We start from the raw sequence: 13,970 nt of genomic DNA, 5'->3' as shown, positions 1-13,970 counted from the left end.
AGGAACTTGGGCAGGCTCCAGTGAGATAGTGAAGGACAGGGAAGCCTGCTATGCTGCAGTCTATGGTGTCGCAAAGTGAACGCAACAGGCAAATGAGGCCACTAAATCCCAGCTGAGCAGCAGAGACGCCTTGGTTCGGGCATCTCACGTTTAAAGCCGGACTCTCAGGAGGATGCGCGCCCGCCCGCTGGAGACCCACTCTCCACTCCGGCCACGTGTGAGTTTCCTGCGGCTGCTGCAACAGCCCACCGCCAGCCCACAGCTTAAGACGAGACGTGCGTTCTCTTACAGCTGTGCAGTCTGGAGTCTGACACGGGTCTCCCCGAGCTAAAATCCAGGTGTCAGCACGGCTCTGTCTCCTGCCAGGGGCTCCCGGGGGCATCACGTTCCTCGCTGCTTTCAGCTTCCCAAGGCAGCCTGGACGCGTCGGCTGTGGCCCCATCCTCCGTCTTCAAGCCCTTCACTCCTCTCTAACCCTTCTGTCCTTAACGTCTTTCCCTGACAGCAGCTGGGAGAAGTTCTCTGCAGCAGCAAGTCCCCTACGTACGAACACGCTCTGTTCCGAGAGTTCATTCCCAACTCCATTTTGTTCATAAGTCCGCAAGACTTAGCCTAGATCCCCAACTAACACAATCGGCGATATAGTCCTGTACTGTAATAGGTTTATAACACTTTCACACAAATAGTACATGAAAAACAGCAAACACACATAAAATCTTTGAATCTTCAGCACAGCACCTTGGAAAGGACAGCAGTGCCAGCTGCGTCATGCTGCTGTTATGCTCGCGTCCAGATGCCCTAGGCCTGAAATAAAGATGGCACAGTACTGTATGGTCTTCAGTGCTGTGCAAAACAGTGCACAGAAGCACAGCCCCTTGTAGAGGATGCATGCGTGTGAAACTGTACACCAGACACGTGAACTAACTTACGTGATTGGACACGTGAACCTATGTTCATTTCATTGAGAGTTTGCAACTTGAAGGTATGGTACGTAGGAGACTTACTGTGATTAGATTGGGCCCACGTGGATAACCCCTGATACTCTCCCCAGCTCGAAGCCTTGAACCTTTGTCACACGTGTAAAACCTCGTTTACCGTGTAGATTCGCGTATTCACAGAAGTCCAGGGATTCAGGTGTGGACATATCTGGGGCTGTCACCATGCTCACCACAAGCAGCAACTCTCAACGGGAAGAGACGGGAGGGCCCGGTGAGTGTGAGGAGGGTGACTGCACAGAGGAGGGTAGCTGAGAACCTGTGGGTCTGCCTGTGGTTTTACAGTTCTTTAGAAGATAATGCCCTATGACCCCAGGATGACCTACACCCACCCTGGTCCCCCTTTTGACTTCCAGGGCCAAGAATATATCATGTGAGTACTTACTAAACACCCATTCTAAATCAGGGGCTATAGCAGTTCCTTTCGCAACATCACTTTCATGTGAATCTATTTATATGTGTTTTTAAAGCAATATAGAAATTGAAGATCAGAGAGGTTAAGTGAATTACCCAAGGTCACATAGCTAGCAAGCTTGTAATGTAAGTAGATTTGGAAATTCTGTTTTGGTTTCATAACTGTTTGGTTTCAAACTGTTTCCAATAAAGCTCAATAAAGTCATGGTCTAATGTCGCCTTTCACCTTAGTAGCTTCTTTAGTTTAAAGGGACACTAAGGTCTCCAGTGGTCGTGTATGGATGTGAGAGTTGGATGGTGAAGAAAGCTGAGTGCCGAAGAATTGATGCTTTTGAACCGTGGTGTTGGAGAAGACTCTTGAGAGTCCCTCGGACTGCAAGGAGATCCAACCAGTCCATCCTGAAGGAGATCAGTCCTGGGTGTTCATTGGAAGGACTGATGCTGAAGGTGAAACTCCAATACTTTGGCCACCTCATGCGAAGAGTTGACTCATTGAAAAAGACCCTGATGCTGGGAGGGATTGGGGGCAGGAGGAGAAGAAAACAGAGGATGAGATGGTTGGATGGCATCACCAACTCGATGCACATGGGTTTGAGTAGACTCCGGGAGTTGGTGATGAACAGGGAGGCCTGGCGTGCTGTGATTCATGGGGTCGCAAAGAGTCAGACACGACTGAGCAACTGAACTGAACTGAACTGAAGGTCCCCATAGGAATATTTTGACCCTTCTTTTCTCTAAATTATGCAAGCCTGGTTGCCTAGCACGTGAGGACAGAACTTCAGAGGAAGCCTAAGTGAAGCCAGGACCCCACAGGGAGCCAGTTTATCTTTTGATTGGGAGGGGAAGTCTGGAGACCCGGGTTTGATCCCTTTCTTCCACTTGCTTGACCTTGGACAGGTTCCTTCATCTCTGTGCTTCTATTTCATGCCTCTGGCCACTTACAGCTGTGAACCTTGGACAAGTCGCTTCATATCCCTATGCCTTAATTTCCTTCCATGTAAAATGGTGGCAATAACACCTACATGGTAGGAATGTTGTGAAGATTAAACATGGATTTGCCTGGAAAGTGCCTGCACATGTCGCATAGTAAGAGTTCTCTGATAGCTAAACAGGAAAGTGCTTCGCAGGATAGCCATGGGTTCCAAGGAGGTAGCAGACCAAAAGCAGGCTATAAACCATAAAGGGCTATTCCAAAGACTTATCTTAAAAGTCATTTACTTAAAAGTAATGCAGGAGCATGTGCTCACTTATTTAAACAAGCAAACAAACAACATAAAAAACACTCAGAAGTATGAAATGCAGCCCCTCACTCATTCAGCTTCCCTCCTCAGGAGAAGGAAGGGATGTTAACCACTGTTAACCACTGTTAACATCTTGATATGTCTCTATCCAGATATTTTCTTATGTCTTAATGTTAAAGATTAATTATCGTTATTAGATATAGAGCAAGTTTCCAGGACTATAGTGTGTCCCGAGTGTAAAATACCAAATGCTTCAAGGCTATGTGGTGTAGTGTGTGTGTGTGTTGGTCGCTCAGTCCTATCTGACTCTTTGGGTCCCCGTGGGACTGTAGCCCATCAGGTTCCTCTGTCCATGGAATTCTCCAGGCAAGAATACCAGAGTGGGTAGCTGCTCTCTTACCCAGGCGATCTTCCCAAACCCAGGAATTGAACCTGGGTGTCTCTCATTGCAGGCGGATTCTTTACAGCCTGAACCATCAAGGAAGCCCGTGTAGAGTAGCAAACAAGGCCTAAAAAAGTCAGGGAAGACAGACCTGTCACTCTTAGCCAAGCCAGCGGTGGTCATGTGCATATAAAACCACTAGAGGGCACGCAGAGTCCATCTGGGCACTGAGCTGTTTGATCAGGTCCGTGAAAAGTGGAAGTGAAAGTGAAAGTTGCTCAGTCATCTGACTTTTTCTGAGCCCATAGACTATACAGTCCATTGGATTCTCCAGGCCAGAATACTGGACTGGGTAGCCTTTCCCTTCTCCAGGGGATCTTCCCAACCCAGGGATTGAACCCAGGTCTCCTGCATTGCAGGCAGATTCTTTACCAGCTGAGCCACAAGGGAAGCCCAAGAATACTGCACTGGGTAGCCTATCCATTCTCCAGGGGATCCTCCTGACCCAGCAACTGAACTGGGGTCTCCTGTATTGCAGGGGATTCTTTACCAACTGAGCTATCAGATCAGTAGTCCGAAACAAATGTGAACACAGGTGGCCATTATCTCCTTTAGTGAAGGTTTGAACAAGGCCGGTTGAACAAGGCAGCTGGGGACTCACCAAGGCTTAATACAGTGTAATTTGCTGTAGGTGAGAACAGAGAATGCGAAACCCCACAGACGCCCTAAGCACAGAGTTTTGGCCTCCATTAACAGAGGAACATTTTAATGTGATGTTGTGGGGAGCAGCTTTAGAAGGCCACTATAGGGTCATCTATGGAAAAGGGGACGACAGAGGATGAGATGGCTGGATGGCATCACCGACTCGATGGACATGAGTTTGAGTGAACTCTGGGAGTTGGTGATGGACAGGGAGGCCTGGCGTGCTGCAATTCATAGGGTAGCAGAGAGTCGGACATAACTGAGTGACTGAACTAAACTGAACTGATGGACACACTGGTTGTCACACATGTCACAATTTGCTTTGGACAGTTTGCACAATTTGCTGGTAAAAGGAAAATTTTTAAGTCTGCTAAATAACAGTTGAATATTTGATGACTACTTACCATCAACAGAAATGAGGTTCAGAAGAACCTGCAAGAAAACTGAGATTCCTAAATCCATTCAAAGTTTAATTTTATACATGGTTTATACCAGAGAGGATGGGTTAAATTATTCAGTGATTGTAAGCCCGGAATCCTTTAATGTCTCTTAAAGCAACAAAGGTTTACTTCTTACTCATGCTATGCAACCATCGTGGTTGGACAGAGGGACTCTGCTTGTGGCCGTAACGCTGTTTCCCAGAGGAGCCATAGTTTTGAGTTCTATCAGTTGCTATGTTGGATGGAAAAAGACACTGAAGGGTTTGATGCAGGCAGTTAAATGTTCCATCCTAGAAGAGCCACATGTCACCACCACTTACAGGTCATTGCCTGGAGCTAGTGATGTGGCTCCACCTACCGCAAGTAGGATAGGAAGTATCAATATAATCCTTCCTTGTGGCCAGCAGGTTCAGTTCAGTTCTGTTCTGTTGCTCAGTTGTGTCCGACTCTTTGCGACCCCATAAACCGCAGCACACCAGGCCTCCCAGTCCATCACCAACTCCCGGAGTCCACCTGAACCCGTGTCCATCGAGTCGGTGATGCCATCCAGCCATCTCATCCTCTGTCGTCCCCTTCTCCTCCTGCCCCCAATCCCTCCCAGATCAGGGTCTTTTCCAATGAGTCAGCTCTTTGCATGAGGTGGCCAAAGTATTGGAGTTTCAGCTTCAGGATCAGTCCTTCCAATGAACACCCAGGATTGATTTCCTTTAGGATGGACTGGTTGGATCTCCTTGCAGTCCATGGGACTCTCAAGAGTCTTTTCCAACACCACAGTTCAAAAGCATCAATTCTTCAGCTTTCTTGACAGTCCAACTCTCACATCCATACACGACCATTGGAAAAACCACAGCTTTGACTAGAAAGGACCTTTGTTGACAAAATAATGTCTCTGCTTTTTAATATGCTGTCTAGGTTGGTCATAACTTTCCTTGTAAGGAGTAAGTGTCTTTTAATTTCATGGCTGCAGTCACCATCTGCAGTGATTTTGGAGCCCCCAAAAATAAAGTCTGTCACTGTTTCCACTGTTTCCCCATCTATTTGCCATGAAGTGATGGGACCAGATGCCATAATCTTAGTGTTCTGAATGTTGAGCTTTAAGCCAACTTTTTCACTCTCCTCTTTCACTTTCATCAAGAGGCTTTTTAGTTCCTCTTCACTTTCTGCCATAAGGATGGTATCATCTGCATATCTGAGGTTATTGATATTTCTCCCAGCAATCTTTATTCCAGCTTGTGCTTCCTCCTGCCCAGTGTTTCTCATGATTTACTTTGCATATAAATTAAATAAGTAGGGTGACAATATACAGCCTTGACGTACTCCTTTTCCTATTTGGAACCAGTCTGTTGTTCCATGTCCAGTTCTAACTGTTGCTTCCTGACCTGCAAACAGGTTTTTCAAGAGGCAGGTCAGGTGGTCTGGTATTCCCATCTCTTTCAGAATTTTCCACAGTTTGTTGTGAACCACACAGTTAAAGGATTTGGCATAGTCAAGAAAGCAGAAATAGATGTTTTTCTGAAATTCTCTTGCTTTTTCCATGATCCAACAGATGTTGGCAATTTGATCTCTGGTTCCTCTGCCTTTTCTAAAACCAGCTTGAACATCTGGAAGTTCACGGTTCACGTATTGCTGAAGCCAGGTTTGGAGAATTTTGAGCATTACTTTACTAGTGTGTGAGATGAGTGCAATTGTGCAGTAGTTTGAGCATTCTTTGGCATTGCCTTTCTTTGGGATTGGAATGAAAACTTACCTTTTCGTTGGCCAAAAGTGTGTCTGGGTTTTTTGTAACATCTTACAAAAACCAGAATGAACTTTTTGGCCAAGCCAATACATGGTAAAGAGCATTAATCATGAACGCTGAATGGGAGAGAGAAGCCACCTTTATCTTCTCCATATAGTATACCAGTTTTCTCCAAGCATTATTTACTACTCTTTGTTTTCCTTCTAAATTGTGATGCCTCCTCTATCATATCAAGGATATGTTTCTTGACTCATATCTGGCTCCATAAGCTGTTATCTCTCCTCCTATGTTAGTTTTATAATGGTTTTGTGAGATATCTTAATGTCTGGTGCAATTCTATCTTTATGCTTTGTTAAAATCTGTAGCTCTTTGTTTGTATTTATTCCTTCACAAAAGCTTCAAAATCAGTTTTTGTTTTCCAAATAATACGGTTTGGTTCATTGAAGTTTCATTGTATTTATAAGTTAATTTTGGGAAAAGGATTATCTTTAGAGTATCAGGTCATTCATTCATGAATATGGTGTTTGGGCTTCTTGTGTATCTCTAACAACTCTTAAAATTTTATTTAAACATTTAAGGTCTGTTTTTGCTAGATTATTTCCTATATAGATTGTAGATTTTATTGTAACCATTAGTCTTTTACTTTCTACATTTTACCTAGTTTTTTTTTATTGTGAGTATATAGGAATATAAATAATTTTGATATGTTTATGTTATATTTGAAAATGTTGAAATTTCTGCCTAAAGAGTTTTGGTCCTTTGGACTTTTCTATGCAAATGATCTAATTATCTGAAAATAATGGTAATTTGGACTCTTCCCTTTTAATCTTTATATCCATCATTGTTTTTCTTGTCTTAATTTTTGGACAGAGTCCCAGGACAAATATCAGCGATAGTAGGCATCCTTCTGTTACTCCCAGAATTAGTAGGAAAGTGACCACACTGTCCCCACACGTGCTGTGTGGTGAGAGCAGAATAAAGCCGGTTTGCTTTCTTATCATGTGTGTGTTCACGGAGTAGCACTTTTATTTTCCTCCGAGAGCTCTTCTTTTGCATTCACAGGTTGGCTGTTTGGTACAAAAGGCCTACCTTGTGATCTAAGTCAGCTCTTGATGTACTTTCCTCACTAAGCTGAATCATTTCTAGCTTTTTATTTGAAGTGAGGGCCTTGCATGTTGAACACTTAGGGGCCGTTGAGGATTAACTGGCCTAGTTTCAATATTGTTGTTCTCAGGAAATAGGCCTGTGTAGAGGGGGAGGTGGGGAACAGCTGGTTATTGGAGCAGTCAGAACACACACAACATTTTTCAATGAAACTTGCCATCTTATTCAGGTATGGTTCATGGTATCCCGAAACAATTATAATAGTAACATCAAAGATCACAGACCACTGTAATACATATAACAATACTTCAAAAGTTTGAAATAGTTTGAGAGTTACCAAAATGTTACATAGCAGCACAAAGTAAGCAAATTCTGTTGGAAAATAGACTTGTTTGATTCAGGATTTTAATGAATCTTTACTTTGTGGAAAACAAAAAACCACAGGATCTGCAAAGTGCAATAAAATGAGGTGTGCCAGTAGTAGCAGTGGGTCATTCACTTTCAGTTTTATATAATATTCTATTGTATGACTCAGACTCGGAGAAGGCAATGGCACCCCACTCCAGTACTCTTGCAAGACTGGAAAATCCCATGGATGGAGGAGCCTGTGGGCCGCAGTCCATGGGCTCGCTAAGAGTCGGACAAGACTCAGCGACTTCGCTTTCACTTTTCACTTTCCTGCATTGGAGAAGGAAATGGCAACCCACTCCAGTGTTCTTGCCTGGAGAATCTCAGGGACGGGGGAGCCTCGTGGGCTGCCGTCTATTGGGTCGCACAGAGTCGGACATGACTGAAGCGACTTAGCAGCAGCAGCAGCAGCAGTGTGACTCAGACTTGGGCTATCATGAATAAAAATTCTATGGACATTCTTGAAAGAGCTTTTTGCATATTATGTGTTCATTGAGCTTGGGAAAATATTTGCAAAAGATCATAGGTTCAATAAATTAATTTTGTGAGCAATTTCTATGTTGTATGAGAGTTGTAGATATTTTGGCTTTTCATCAACATTTGGTGATGTCAGTCTTACTAATATTAGTTATTTTAGTGGCTTTATCCTGGAGGAGGGCGTGGCAACCCACTCCAGTATTCTTGCCTTGGAGAATCCCATGGACAGAGCAGCCTACAGGCTAGAGAACAGGTTACAGTCAGCTACCCACTCCAGTATTCTTGGGCTTCCCTGGTGGCTCAGACAGTCAAGAATCTGCCTGCAATGTGGGAGACCTGGTTTTGATCCCTGGGTTGGGAAGATCCTCTAGAGAAGGGAATGGCTTCCCACTCCAGTATTCTGGCCTGAAAAATTCCATGGACAGAGGAGCCTGGCAGGCTACAGTCCATGGGGTCGCAAAGGGTCAGGCATGACTAGCGACTTTCACTTAGTGGCTTTATATAGCACCTTACGAGAATTTTTTTTTTCTTGATAACTGATGGTAAGTACATTTTTCATGTGTTTATTGATCATTCATATGTCTTTCTTTGCAAAAAACATCTAAGACCTCTGTATATTTTTAAGTGGATTATTTGTCATTTTATTAACAGTTGGTAGGGCCCTTTTAACATATTCTAGATGAAAGTCCTTTGTCATACATATGCATTCCAAGTACATATTCCTCCTGTGATTTCATGTTTCCATGAACTGTAGCTTCCCCGGCCTCTTCAGATGAGTTAAACCTGGGTCCTGGCTCATTCTCTTCTCCAATTTAGGAACTGGGACGGAATGCAAGCAACTCAGAACATGGTGTTTGGTGATAAAAGTCTGTACCCAGTGGCTCTTGTTTCTCATTCTCATCAGTGGATCCTCCCATGACGGACCACTCAGAAATTTTCTCTCAGCTTCTAACAATTTCTGGGGTTGCTGCCGTGTCTAATTTTCTAGTATCTTGGCAGGAAGGACAGAGAGAGGAGTCCTTTCATAGTTGGTCAAACTGACTACACACTTTGTTATTGACTTCCAAGTTTTGCTGGCATCCAGCATCAATTCTGCATACATTTATTAAAGTGTTTTATTGAGCACCTACTTGGTTCTTGGGCTTCCCGGTCGCTTAGCAGTAAAGAATCTTCCTGTAATGCAGGAGACGCAGGAGATGCGGGTTCAATCCCTGTGTTAGAAAGATCCCTTGGAGGAGGGCATGGCAACCCACTCCAGTATTCTTGCCTGGAGAATTCTGTGGAAGAGGAGCCTGGCAGTCTGTAGTCCATGGGGTTGAAAAGAGTTAGACATGACTGAAGTGACTGGGCATGCAGGTGCAGAGACATAATATTTGAGAATGTAGTTACTATGAGAAATGTAATTACTGAACTATCATAGAATATTGGTAAAGAGTTTTGCTCTGTGAAAACCTAAAGATAAACTATGACCTTGACGTGCTCACCACTCAATTAAAATTAAGTTGTATAAGTTCACAAAGCAGTGTGATCTAGTCAACATGGAATATGTCCAGACTGAGGTTAAACAAGGTTGTGTTTATGTGTCTGTGCTCTTGCCTGGAGGATCCCATGGATGGAGGAGCCTGGAAGGCTGCAGTCCATGGGGTCGCTGAGGGTCGGACACGACTGAGCGACTTCACTTTTACTTTTCACTTTCATGCATTGGAGAAGGAAATGGCAACCCACTCCAGTGTTCTTGCCTGGAGAATCCCAGGGACGGGGAGCCTGGTGGGCTGCCGTCTATGGGGTCGCACAGAGTCGGACACGACTGAAGCGACTTAGCAGCAGCAGCAGCCGCCTTGTTATTACCTAGAGATTCAAATAAAATACTGAAATATCTGGTTTCTCAGAAAACTCACCTTCCTTGGGTGAGTTAGAAATAGTTCTTCCATCTCCTTTGTGAGAATCAATCAATCAATCAGAGACATCAATCAGTTACTTCTGCAGTTGAACCAGCTGTTAGTATTCAGGAGGACAGAAACTTGCTTAGTTTTAGGATCAGGTTTGTACTTCTCTTTTCCATAAAAGAAGTAGAAAAATCTTGGAAATAAAATGAAAGATAATGATCATATTAGATGAATAATGATGTTCCACATGAACTCCTAAAAAAATACAAGTTTTCATGAATGCAATTTACTTTCATATCTAAGTAATAGCCCATATGCTATTTCTACAGTAAAAAATGGAGAAAACAGTATGAACTTTTTGCCAATCCCAGGGATATGAGTTATCTTGAGTTATCTCTTTGGGATAATCTGCATCCATGAACTGATAAAAAATAGATTAAAAATATCAGAATGTGTGATTAATATAATAACAAATAACACTTAGCCTTCACAAAGAACTTTCCAGGTGCCAATCACTGTTCTAAGTGCTTTGAACACTTGATTCATTTCATCTTCACAACAAATCTGAGAGGTAGGTGCTACCTTTATGTCCACTGTGCTGAAATCCAATGGCTGCTTAAAACAACTGTGGGTAGGTTCATCATTGGTATAAAATAATAGGGAATTTTGACTGAAAAGTGTCCTGTTTTAACAGGATTATAGGAGACTGAGACAGCCTAGACCATACCTAAAGAGGCATCAGTTCTAAAAAAATCTGATTCAAATTTTATCTCAGGCTCCAACCCTTTAAAAAATCTCTGGAACTCAATCCTGCAAGTCCATTGCCTTCAAGGACAGGTGTGGTGTGATGACAACAGGCAGGGGACTAAATGACACTCAGCTTGGCTGCGTCCATTCACAGAAGAGGATGGAGATTTATCCCAGTTTTAGAGTAATTTTATTTATTTTTTTAATTTTAATTGGAGGCTAATTACTTTACAATATTGTGGTGGTTTATTTTAAAAGGCAACTTTCTTTCCACTAAGGAGGGATTTGATGTGCTAAGATCTCCAAGGGTCTCTCTTTACCTCCCATACTTATGTCAACAAAAAAGTGCATCTTTCCAATTTCCTCCTCATGGACAGCAGCATTGATTTACCTCACCCTTCCAGAGAAGCCAAAGGAGCTGTAGATGTCCTTAGGGTAACTGGGCAGCATCTGATCTCCCTTAAAGAGTTGGAATTTACTGCCTGTCAGTTAAAAATTTGGCTATGAAAGCAATTTGCCTGGGATTCTGGAAGACAGATTCGGCTCAATTGTAAAGAATCCACCTGCAAATGCAAGAGATATTGGTTCGATCCCTGGGTTGGGAAGATCCCCTGGGGTAGGAAATAACAACCCACTCCAGTATTCTTGCTTGGGAAATTACATGACGGAGGATCCTGGTGGGCTGTCGTCCATGGGGTTGCAAAGAGTTGTTGGACACAACTGAGCACGCACGCCAGAAGCCAGTAGCCAGGGTTTCCCCCAGATGTTCACTTCATGAGAAATCAATGGAGGGCTTTATCCAAAGTGAGGTGCACTTGAGTGGAGCATCCATCCCTAGTGTGACTGGCTTACTTCTCCAGCTGCACAGGCAGTGTGGGTCGGCACAAGTGGTCTTGCAGATGTGGGCAGGTAATGTACACTTCTGCATCTGATTGGAAGGCACCTCACCTCTTGACTCAGCTGGGTCCAGGCGAAAAACTCAGTATTTGTTCATTTAGTTACCCCAGAATAGTAATTTATCTTAAATCATGGAGGCAGAGTATCCCTGCTCAAATACACATTACCACCTCACAAAAATTTCATCTATATAAATCCTTATTTTCAAGATATATACTTTAAATTTATATTTTCCAAGATTCTTTCCTTAAACTAATTAAATCATTCATGTCAAAGTGTCTTTATATTTTGTACATGTAAAAGCCAAATTCCTGAATGTTTTTGAAGAGCTTAACATTATCGTAATGAACACAGAGTTGGTCATTAGAATGACTGGATATGGCAAAATCCAAACATTTTGTCCATCATTTCATGTAGACCACATGTAGATCTATCATGTGGGCAGTGGGTGGGGGACTCACTCTACACCTCCCTTAAGATGGTGATGCATATTTATGGACTCACTCAGAACACCAAAGAACAAGTATTTGTGTTCCATTTCTTATAAATGTGACATCTATATCTATATAGAGAAATCTGCATACATATCTATAGATATGTATACGGACCCAGACCAAATTTCCATATATATATATATGTGTGTGTGTGTGTATGTGTGTGTGTGTGTGTATACGTATATGTATATATACCACTTCCTATAAGTGTGGCCTGAATTGATATATTAATAAATTTAGTAGTATTTAGATATTCCTATAGATATGGAAACTTGACATACGTTGGTAGATAAATATAGAATTAGAGATATTGATACATATAATCTAGGTAGATCAGATCAGATCAGTTGCTCAGTCGTGTCCAACTCTTTGCGACCCCACGAATCACAGCACGCCAGGCCTCCCTGTCCATCAGCAACTCCCAGAGTTCACTCAGACTCTCGTCCATCAAGTCAGTGATGCCATCCAGCCATCTCATCCTCTGTCGTCCCCTTCTCCTCCTGCCCCCAATCCCTCCCAGCATCAGAGTCTTTTCCAATGAGTCAACTCTTCGCATGAGGTGGCCAAAGTACTGGAGTTTCAGCTTTAGCATCATGCCTTCCAAAGAAATCCCAGGGCTGATCTCCTTCAGAATGGACTGGTTGGATCTCCTTGCAGTCCAAGGGACTCTCAGAGTCTTCTCCAACACCACAGTTCAAAAGCATCAATTCTTCGGTGCTCAGCCTTCTTCACAGTCCAACTCTCACATCCATACATGACCACAGGAAAAACCATAGCCTTGACTAGACGAACCTTTGTTGGCAAAGTAATGTTTCTGCTTTTGAATATGCTATCTAGGTTGGTCATAACCTTCCTTCCAAGGAGTAAGCGTCTTTTAATTTCATGGCTGCAGTCACCATCTGCAGTGATTTTGGAGCCCAGAAAAATAAAGTCTGACACTGTTTCCACTGTTTCCCCATCTATTTCCCATGAACTGGTGGGACCGGATGCCATGATCTTCGTTTTCTGAATGTTGAGCTTTAAGCCAACTTTTTCACTCTCCACTTTCACTTTCATCAAGAGGCTTTTGAGTTCCTCTTCACTTTCTGCCATAAGGGTGGTGTCATCTGCATATCTGAGGTTATTGATATTTCTCCCAGCAATCTTGATTCCAGCTTGTGTTTCTTCCAGTCCAGCGTTTCTCATGATGTACTCTGCATATAAGTTAAATAAACAGGGTGACAATATACAGCCTTGACGTACTCCTTTTCCTATTTGGAACCAGTCTGTTGTTCCATGTCCAGTTCTAACTGCTGCTTCCTGACCTGCATACAGATTTCTCAAGAGGCAGATCAGGTGGTCTGGTATTCCCATCTCTTTCAGAATTTTCCACAGTTTATTGTGATCCACACAGTCAAAGGCTTTGGCATAGTCAATAAAGCAAAAGTAGATGTTTTTCTGGAACTCTCTTGCTTTTTCTATAATCCAGCGGATGTTGGCAATTTGATCTCTGGTTCCTCTGCCTTTTCTAAAACCAGCTTGAACATCAGGAAGTTCACGGTTCACATATTGCTGAAGCCTGGCTTGGAGAATTTTGAGCATTACTTTACTAGTGTGTCAGATGAGTGCAATTGTGCGGTAGTTTGAGCATTCTTTGGCATTGCCTTTCTTTGGGATTGGAATGAAAACTGACCTTTTCCGGTCCTGTGGCCACTGCTGAGTTTTCCAAATTTGCTGGCATATTGAGTGCAGCACTTTCACAGCATCATGTTTCAGGATTTGGAATAGTTGAATTAGGTATGTATTCTATTAATGTTTTTTGTAAATGTGTCCTGAGTTGGTTTCACTCTCTCTCACTTTCTTTTCCTCTCTCATTCTCTCTATATTTTTATTGTTTGTTTTTTTTACACAAATAGATAAAAATACCTAAATACATATACTTACCCAAGACAAGTCTCCACACTTATATATAAAGATATATATTGACTCAGGCCACATTTACAAGAAATGGAATACATATACATATAATAAATTATAAATATATATATAAATTTTGTCTGAGTCAG

Source organism: Bos javanicus, chromosome 15 (assembly GCF_032452875.1).
Source record: "Bos javanicus breed banteng chromosome 15, ARS-OSU_banteng_1.0, whole genome shotgun sequence".
NCBI classification, from domain to species: domain Eukaryota; kingdom Metazoa; phylum Chordata; class Mammalia; order Artiodactyla; family Bovidae; genus Bos; species Bos javanicus.
Note: the sequence above shows the minus strand (reverse complement) of the source record.